Source organism: Arachis ipaensis, chromosome B7 (genome assembly GCF_059453495.1).
Source record: "Arachis ipaensis isolate K30076 ecotype BB chromosome B7, ASM5945349v1, whole genome shotgun sequence".
Taxonomy (NCBI): domain Eukaryota; kingdom Viridiplantae; phylum Streptophyta; class Magnoliopsida; order Fabales; family Fabaceae; genus Arachis; species Arachis ipaensis.
This window is the reverse complement of record NC_142442.1, coordinates 74,811,022-74,821,159: the sequence shown is the minus strand read 5'-3', so window position 1 is coordinate 74,821,159 and position 10,138 is coordinate 74,811,022. Positions and strand designations below refer to the sequence as shown.

Sequence of the window (10,138 nt, the reverse complement as noted above, 5' to 3'; positions counted from 1 at the left end):
CTGGCATTCATGGCAGTGCTTCACTAGTTCCTTTGCATCTTTGAAGATAGTGGGCCAATAAAAACCACACTGCAACACCTTAGCTGCTGTTCTTTCTCCTGCAAAATGTCCTCCATAAGTGGAGCCATGGCAGTCCCATAAGACTTCCCTTCCTTCTTCCTCTGATATGCATCTTCTGAGTATGCCATCGGAACATTTTTTGAACAAGTATGGTTCGTCCCAGATGAAGTATTTGGCATCATTTACCAATTTCTTCCTTTGATGCTTGTTAAATTCCAACGGCCAACTCCCAGTGGCCTTGAAGTTTGCTATGTCTGCAAACCAGGGTGCTTTGTGAATTACCATGAGTTGTTCATCAGGGAAGCACTCATTTATATGTGTGCTTTGTGCTCTTCCTTCTTCACATGGTATCCTTGATAAATGGTCTGCCACCTTGTTCTCTACACCCTTCTTGTCTTTGATTTCAATGTCAAATTCCTGTAACAAAAGAACCCATCTAATAAGTCTTGGTTTGGATTCTTGTTTAGCAAGTAAGTATTTTAAAGCTGAATGATCAGTGAAGACAATGACTTTAGATCCAATGAGATAGGATCTAAATTTGTCAAATGCAAAGACTATTGCTAAGAGTTCTTTTTCAGTGGTTGTGTAATTCCTTTGGTTAGCATTCAAGACTTTACTGGCATAATAAATCACATGTACCAAATTGTCTTTCCTTTGTCCTAACACTGCCCCAATAGCAAGGTCTGATGCATCACACATCAGTTCAAAAGGTAAATTCCAATCCGGTGGGGCAATGATAGGTGCAGAGGAAAGTTTTTGCTTCAAAAGTTCATAGGCTAGCATGCAATTTTTATCAAATACAAAGGGTGTATCAGAGACAAGCAAGTTACTCAAAGGTTTGGCTATTTTAGAAAAGTCTCTAATAAACCTTCTGTAAAACCCAGCGTGTCCCAAAAAACTCCTAATTGCCTTGACATTACTTGGTGGAGGTAGTTTTTCAATGATTTCCACCTTAGCTCTGTCCACCTCCATGCCTCTATTAGAGATTTTGTGGCCAAGGACTATTCCTTCTGTGACCATGAAATGACATTTTTCCCAGTTTAATACTAGGTTAGTCTCTTGGCACCTCTTAAGCACCAAGGCAAGGTGGTGTAGGCAGCTGGGAAAAGAATCTCCAAACACAGAAAAATCGTCCATGAAGACCTCAATAAATTTTTCAATCATGTCCGAAAAGATGGACAGCATGCATCTTTGGAAAGTGGCAGGTGCATTGCACAATCCAAAGGGCATGCGTCTATAAGCAAAAACTCCATATGGACAAACAAATGATGTTTTCTCTTGATCACTAGGATCAACTACTATTTGGTTGTAGCCTGAATATCCATCCAAGAAGCAATAGTAAGCATGTCCGGCAAGCCTTTCAAGCATCTGATCCATGAATGGGAGTGGGAAATGATCCTTTCTGGTGGCTTCATTGAGCTTCCTGTAGTCTATGCACATCCTCCACCCAGTGACGGTTCTTGTGGGTATGAGTTCGTTCTTCTCATTTGGCACCACAGTTATGCCACCTTTCTTGGGAACTACATGGATGGGACTAACCCATGGGCTATCAGAAATGGGGTAGATTACCCCTGCCTGCCATAACTTCATGACTTCCTTTTGTACCACTTCTTTCATGACGGGATTCAATCTTCTCTGAGCTTGAATGGAGGGTCTAGCATCCTCTTCTAACAAGATTTTATGCATGCATATGGATGAACTTATCCCCTTCAAATCAGCTAGGGTCCATCCAATGGCATCTTGATGAGTTTGCAGCACCTTGATCAATTCTTCTTCCTGTTCTTGGCTCAGGGCAGAGCTAATGATAACAGGGTGACTCTCATCACTACCCAAGTATGCATACTTGAGATTAGGGGGCAATGCTTTGAGCTCAGGTTTTGGTGCTTCCTTCTCTTCTTTCACTCTCTCTGGCATGCTTAGCATGGTTGTTTCAGCACCCTTGATATCACTAACTTCAATATCCTTGGTGAACTCCTCCTCTGCCACTTCCTTTATTGTTTCCTCAAAAGTTTCTTGTACTGCAATGTCCACTACATCAACCCTCATGCATTCCCTTAGTGATTCTGATGGATAGCTCATTGCCTTGAATACATTAAACACCAATTTCTCATCATGTAGTCTAAGAGTGAGTTCACCCTTTTGTACATCTATGATGGCTCCAGCAGTAGCTAGGAAGGGTCTTCCCAGAATTATTGAAGCTTTGGCTTCTTCCTCCATATCTAACACCACAAAATCAGCAGGAAATATAAAATCTCCCACTTTCACCAACAAATCCTCAACTATCCCATGAGGGAATTTAAAAGTTCGATCTGCTAATTGGAGGGCCATTCTTGTTGGTTTAGCTTCCTCAATCTTCATTCTTCTCATCATTGTTAGAGACATCAAATTGATACTGGCCCCTAAGTCACACAAGGCCTTCTCCACCATGACTTCTCCTATGATGCAGGGGATTTGGAAACTGCCTGGATCCTTCAATTTCTGAGGCAATTTGTGCTGGATGATGGCACTGCATTCTTCAGTTAACAACACAGTTTCCTCGTTTCTCCAGCTTCTTTTCTTGGTCATTAATTCTTTTAAGAATTTTGCATAGAGTGGCATTTGCTCTATTGCCTCAGCAAACGGAATATTGATTTGAAGCTTCTTGAAAATCTCCAAGAACCTGGAGAATTGGCCATCCTTTTCACTTTTCATCAAACATTGAGGATATGGTGCTTTAGGTGTATAAGGCTTCAGGACCTCTTTTTCTTTTTCTTTTGTTGCGGATGGTGTAAAAGATTGTCCTTGTTCCTTGTCTCTCACATGTTCCCTTGCTTCATCCTCTGTGGTTTCCTTTGATATCTCCTTTAGATTCTTTCCACTTCTGAGGGTTATGGCCTTACATTCTTCCCTTGCATTAGCCTTGGCAGCATGAGAAACGCTTGTCCCAGGGTTTTGCTTAGACAAATACAAAATTTGATTTTCTAGCTTCTGGATGGCAGCTCCTTGGTTTTGCAGGTTAGAATTTACTTCTTCCTTAAAAGCTTTCAATTCGGTTATGTCTTGACTCATGGTTGCAAGCATTCCTTCTATCCGGTTTAATTGATCTTGAAATTGTTGGTTCGGATTAGGTTGGGTAGGTTGATTATTTTGGCCATGATATGATGGTTGGGAGTAAGTGTTTTGTGTGGCTTGGTATGATCTTAGGTTGGAGTTTTGGTATGTGGAATTGTTATGTTGGTTGTGGTTGTAAGGTTTGTGGTTTTGTGGTTGGGTTTGTTGGTTCCCCCACCCAAAGTTTGGGTGATTTTTCCATCCTGGGTTGTAAGTGTTGGAGTGTGGATCATATGATTGCCTTTGTTGGTTTCCCACATAGTTGGCCTCTTCCCAATCACCTCCTTCAATGCTTACTTCCTCTTGATCTTGTGTGTGTATTGCAGCCACTTGATTTGTTTCTAATTGCCTGGTAAGCTCTGCTAGTTGCTTGGCAAACACCTTGTTTTGGGCTAGAATTGTATCAACATGGTTCAGCTCCATGACTCCCTTAGTGTTGTGCCTTTCTGATGCATAGTAGTACTCATTCTCAGCCACTGTCTCAATCACTTCAATGGCCTCTTCCACAGTCTTTTTCCTGTTCAATGAACCTCCTGATGAATGGTCTACAGCCTTCCTTGATTCATAAGAGAGTCCATCATAGAAAATATGCAATTGCACCCAATCATGGAACATGTCTGGTGGGCATTTCCTTGTCAAATCCTTGAATCTCTCCCATGCCTCGTAGAGAGTTTCACCATCTTGTTGTCTAAAAGTTTGAACCTCAGATCGAAGCCTATTGACCTTTTGTGGGGGGTAGAAACGTGCCAGAAACTTGCTTTCCACCTCATCCCGTGTTGTTAGACTCCCCCTTGGGAATGATTCCAGCCACTTAGCTGCTTTGTCCCTAAGTGAGAATGGGAACAAAAGCAGTTTATAGGCATCTTCCTGGACTCCATTGGACTTCACAGTGTCACAAATTCTCAGGAATTTTGTGAGATGTTGGTTGGGATCTTCATTAGCACTTCCACCAAATGAACAATGATTTTCCACAAGTGATATTAGCTGTGGTTTGAGCTCGAAATTGTTGGCCTGAATGGGTGGTTTCTGGATGCTGCTACCACAATTCCCAGAGGTTGGGTTTATGTATGAACTAAGAACCCTCCTCTCAGGAATGGCATTGTTTCCATCAGCTCTCTCATGGTTGTGAACTTCTCTATCCATGTTGAGATCTAAAGCTTCCTCAAAATTGTCCTCAGATTCTCCTTCAGATTCCTCTTCTCCCACTACTCTCTTCCCTCTTGCTTCCCTTCTAAGTCTATGAAGGATCCTCTCTGGTTCGGTATATGGAGGAGTTGATGTCTCTCCTCTCCTACCTGTCATACAAGAACACAGCACAGGCAACAAACAAGTGAAATACTCTTGGTTAATGGAAGAGTATGGTTAGAGCAATTGAGGAATTAATTCAAACAGTTAGTGAGTCAGTGAGTTAGTTGCTTGAATTTAAAGGCATAAAGAAAGAAAGCATGTAACCGAGTGCAGAAATTAAAATTCAACAAATAACTTGTACTGAATTATTCAAAACAGAAAAAAAATGCTCAATCTAGTTAACTTCCAATTTGAGAATTGTCAATCGAAAACCAATCCCCGGCAACGGCGCCATAAACTTGATGCGCATAAACTTGTTATGCTACGATTTAGGAAATTGCACGATCGGCAAAATTCCTTCCGGCAAGTGCACCGGTTATCGTCAAGTAAAAACTCACAATAGAGTGAGGTCGAATCCCACAAGGATTGGTTGAGTGAGCAATTCGGATTAGAAGTGTGTTCTAGTTGAGCGGAATCAAGATTGAGATGAGAATTGCGGAATGTAAAATTGGCGGGAAAAGTAAATGACAAGAAATTGAAATGGCGGAATCTTAAATTGCATGAATTAAAGAGCAGAAACTAAATTGCTGAAATTAAAAGGGAATGGGGGTGATTGCATGAATTGAGTTGCAGAATGTAAAGAGAAGATGGAAATCAGAATTGGGGAATTCATTGGGTTATAGGAGATATTGAGATCTCCGAATCAAAACATGTTTATCTCTTCCTCAAGCAATGCGTTCATTGAATTTTGCTTGGCAATCTTATATGATTGGATCCCAATCCCTTGGCTCACCAATTCTCTCTAAAAATGAACAAATTCCCAATCCCTTGGTTTAAATGTTCATAAGAAGAGATGATGCTCGATCACTGATTATACCACACAGTTTCATGAACCACAATTTGGTAGGATTACATGTCACAATATCCATCCAAATCCCAATCCAATTCATTGTGAGAAAGCTTCTCTAGCATGAATCCTCCATTCCTTTCCCAAGGTTCCGAAGGATTCCAATTATGGGTAGTTTCTTTCCCAAGACAACTACCCAATGGAATTAGATCGAGAAGCTTTCTAACAAAATCCAAGAGAAAAGATTGAAGAAGAAGATAAACTCTTATTGATTCATTGAATTACAATAGAGCTCCCTAACCCAATGAAAGGGGGTTTAGTGAGTCATAGCTCTGAATTCAATTACAAAGATATGAAAACTAGCTAAAAGTGAAGGTAAAAGTCCTCCCTAACTTAAATTCTATCCTATTTATACACTTTCTATATTGAGCTTCTGTTGTGTTTCTTGGGCTTTGAGGCCTCTCCCTGCTTTCCTTTTGCTTTGGGTTTATGATCCATAATCTTGATGAGGCTGCTGATCCAAATTCTGTAACATTCATTGAGCCATCTTAGTGATAATCAAATAATAATACATGACTCAACAAATTGAAATTTCAGACTCATCAATTCTTCAGGCCCAATCCCATAAACCATGATATTCAATTGGGTTTCATGCCAGAGTAAGTTTAAGTTAATGTTTGTGCTCAAAGACTAACTTAAACCGCAATATTTTTGGCCCAGAAACCTTTTCCAAGAGTGGCGTTTAAGTTGCAGTTTAAGCTTAAACTGCAGCTTAAACGCCAGACACTTCCAGTGAAGCCTTTTGTAGAAGCACGTTTAAGCTTCAGTTTAAGGTTAAACTGAAGCTTTAACGTGGAAATGGAAGAAGGCAGCCCTGGAGAGTCATGTAGTCGAACACGTTTAAGCTTTAGTTTAAGGTTAAACTGAAGCTTAAACGTGGAGATAGGAAGGGCAGCCCTGGAGGTCGAACACGTTTAAGCTCCAGTTTAAGGTTAAACTGGAGCTTAAACGTGGAAGAGGAGGAAGCCATCCTGGAGGTCGAACACGTTTAAGCTCCAGTTTAAGGTTAAACTGGAGCTTAAACGTGGAAGCTGAGAAAGGTAGCCCTGGAGGTGTCGAACACGTTTAAGCTCCAGTTTAAGGTTAAACTGGAGCTTAAACGTGGAAGGGGGGAAAGGCAGCCCTGGAGGAGAGTTCTTGGTCGAACACCTTTAAGCTCCAGTTTAAGGTCAAACTGGAGCTTAAACGTGGAATGGCTCCCTGGTGCACTTCCCACTTCTGGCGTTTAACCTCCAGTTTAAGGTTAAACTGGAGGTTAAACGTGGAACTGCCCCCCTTGGTATCCTTCTCACTTCTGGCGTTTAACCTCCAGTTTAAGGTTAAACTGGAGGTTAAACTTCAATTCCAGCATTTCTTAGCCTTCATGATTCTGGCGTTTAAGCTCCAGTTTAGGCTTAAACTGGAACTTAAACTCCACATGTGATATTCAAGCTTCCTTTATTGATTTTGTTGCTTCCTTGCTTAGCCTCTTCTTCCCTGAAATCATCCAAACAATTGCATCAAAGTCTTGCAAAATTTCATGAGAAATCTTCCATTCATAGTATTCAAGTAATATAACTAAAAACTCATGGAATTTGCATCAAAATCATATTGTTTGGATGGTTCATTGCTTTGTTATTCTTTTAACCATTCTTGGTTACTTTAAGCTCAAGAAAATGCATAAAACCACTAAAACTTAACAGAAAAATACTAGTGAAACTAGCCTAAGATGCCTTGGCATCAGCGAGCTCGGCACAGATGGCTTCGGCGGAACCTGAGAGGACCCTTCCCCATCCACCTTGGCCGAGACGTTTAAAGCCGCCGTAGCCTTCCTCACCTTCTTAAAGGCCTTCATAGAGTCGTTGTTTTTTGCCATCTCTGAAAAATAGAAATCAACCACAAGAGCATGTTACAGACTAGAAAAGGAAGAAAGCAAAGCAAAAATAAAGATACACAAGATATACCAAGCTCAGTTCGGATAAGGGAAGGATACCCCAAGAACTTCTTGGTATCAAGATGGGGAGGCTCCCCCCAAATATCCTCCAAGACATTTACAAAGACCTGCTCGACCTCGTCCAACATCTCCCAGGTGTACCGGGATACCACTACGTTCTTCTGCCACTCTAAAGGAAAGCGGGGTTCGTTATTCTCATCCAAAAAGAAAGGCCGAGCTCCTTCAACAGCCCAGACCTTAAAGAAGTAATTCTTAAAATCCCGAAAAGATTCATCATACATAGAAAAAACCTTGTGCCCCTGGGTAGACCTAAAAGAAATCCAAGAAGCCTTCTTCTTGGTAGTTTCAGGCTTGGTCAACATAAAAAGATACAAAAAGAGAGTTTGAGAAGGAGTAACAACAAATTCTCGACAAACCAACTGAAAAATCTTGATAAAACCCGAAGAATTTGGATGAAGCTGAGAGGGGGCAACATTACAGGACCGTAACAGGTCAGTTTCAAAAGAAGTAAAGGGAAGGGTGATGTTCATTTGGCTAAAAAAGAAATCATATGCATAGAAAAAGGGACGCTCCCCCTGAGTCAGGACAGGGAAGCAAACCCTATCGTCAGAATCAGGTGCTACCAACTCGTAATTGTTCTCCTGATCTCCACTGGTACAAATTTGGTGATGTTTTCTAAGCTCTATGCAAAATTCAAAATTGGCTAAAGAAACACACAGCAACACAAAGGAGTCCAACCAATCAGACATCCCCTCAGGAACCTTAGAAGATGCCTCAACAATAGTTTTGCGAGAAAACATGGCCAACTAGTCCTACAAACAAGAAAAGAAGATTGGATTACTAAAAAATATCTCGGACGAAACCAAAACAACTCGGCCAACATAACCCAGCGCAGTACAAGTAACAAAAGGAAACCCCAGGACTCACATCAAAAAGATCCAGGGGCATTCTTTGGAGGCAGTTAACAGGACAAGGATTCAGGAAAACCTACAAGCTCACATCTCGATACATCATAACAGGAAAACAATAAACCATTTTTTGTTCTGCAACTAAAGCGACACTTTGAAAAGAAGACTACAAGCCACAAATCAAATAAAACCATCAAAATAAACTACCTCCCAGACTCACCATCCCAGTTTGATTAACAAACAAAGCTACCAAGCAACAAAATGTATCAAGAAGAAATCATCAAAGACGCAATCCTTTTTCAGAGAAATAAAATCCCCCCAAACAAACAAAGAAAATCAAAATAAGCATCGTTATCTTCTACAAAGTTCAGTAGCAAGGAAAGCTATCAACAGGGCAAAATCAAGGGGCAATCTTTTCAGAAGCAAACAAGTGCAGTTCACAAAACTGAAGCATTAAAGAACAACTAGAAGCAACAACAAAACATACAAAGCCCTAAAAAGCCTCAACAGAAATACCAGGAGTATGCATAAAGACGAAAAGGAAGCCAGAAAAAATATACCACAGTAACGAACAAAAAGGTTCAAGCTTTCCAACATACATTCAGTCAGAATCAAAGCTTTACCAGAAAAAATGATGAGAACAATAAAAAGAAGAACCAACCTGAACAAAGGAAGAAGCTTCGAAGAAGATGGAATCCGGAGTCGCCCTTTCACAGTAAAGAAAACACTAATCGCCAAGAATATGTCGCAGGGAAGAAATGCGAAAACTGCAAACTTCAGAAAACAGAAAGAGAGAAAGAAAAGGGAAGTTACGGAGAAGAGAAACCATTTTTTCTGAGTGTGAAAGTCAAAATAGAGATGCCAAGGGAAACGGGGCAATTAAAAACCAATTAATGAGGGTATTAAACCCTCACGTATTCCCAAGGCTATCCGACCCGGGATGTTTACCGACAAGGTGGCCGACCTCTTCAGGTTAGACTATCCGACCTCTTCTCAAAAAGCTCAGCCAAATTGTCAGGAAAGCCCAGTAAAGGGCCCAAATAGAGGAACACAACCCAAATCCAAAGGCAGCCCAAGCCTATAGAGATAAGGGCAGTTCCCTTGAAGATAAGATGACCCCACTCAAAGATAAAGATAAGATAAGATAACTAACTTATCTTATCTAAAAAGGTCAATCCACACCATTATAAATACACTGGAGCACCCAAGTATAACTCATACTCTAATTCTACTAAAAACATGGTTAATACCCTTGCTAACTTAAGCATCGGAGTCCCTTGTAGGTACCCCCACCCTCCGGTGATGAAGGATCAGTAGTGCAGCCAAGCTCAACAAGTCGGATACGATAGCTCCGGCCTCCACTCAAAGCTGGACACGTCATCTCCGATCAACACAGAAGATCTCGTCCGAGATCGACCTACAGTTTCAGGTAACCCTCAGAACAGGCACCCTTTGGAGGCAGTAACAAGGCAAGAATCCAAAAAGAAAGAAATCGACAGTCTATCCCCTAACATCTCTCAACAAGAAAATACAATCCTTCTCTGGCAATGACACTCCACGCAAAACAGCAAGAAAGTCATCATCACCAACAAAAAACACCAAGGTTACAACCTTTCCTAGTAACAGTTTATCATCAAAGCTACAAAAAGTTTTCAAAGTTATAACCTCAATCTACCAATAAATCTGCAAAAACTAAGACTTTGATCAGGAGGATTGTTCCGAGGGTTAACTGAAACTGAAGGTCGATCTCGGATGAGATCTGCGATGGTAGTTGGAGCTATCGTGTCCAACTTGTTGGATCTGGTGGAGCTATAGATGCTGCTGATCCTTGGTCACTGGAGGGTGGTGGTACCTGCAAGAGACTCCGATGCTTAAGTTAGCATGGGCTTTAAGCAGGTTTTTAGTAGAATTAGAGTATGAGTTATACCTGGGTGCTCCGGTGTATTTATAGTA

The 10,138-nt window shown here is 41.1% G+C and overlaps 1 non-coding gene across 1 annotated transcript; it reads left to right on the top strand.

Annotated features, from left to right (window-relative positions):
* The first annotated feature begins 3,763 nt into the window (after nucleotides 1–3,763).
* On the top strand, nucleotides 3,764–3,867 carry LOC148553014 (small nucleolar RNA R71). Its single transcript, XR_015892512.1, has one exon. It is a non-coding gene; the product is annotated as a small nucleolar RNA R71 (small nucleolar RNA).
* The last annotated feature ends 6,271 nt before the right edge of the window (nucleotides 3,868–10,138 follow it).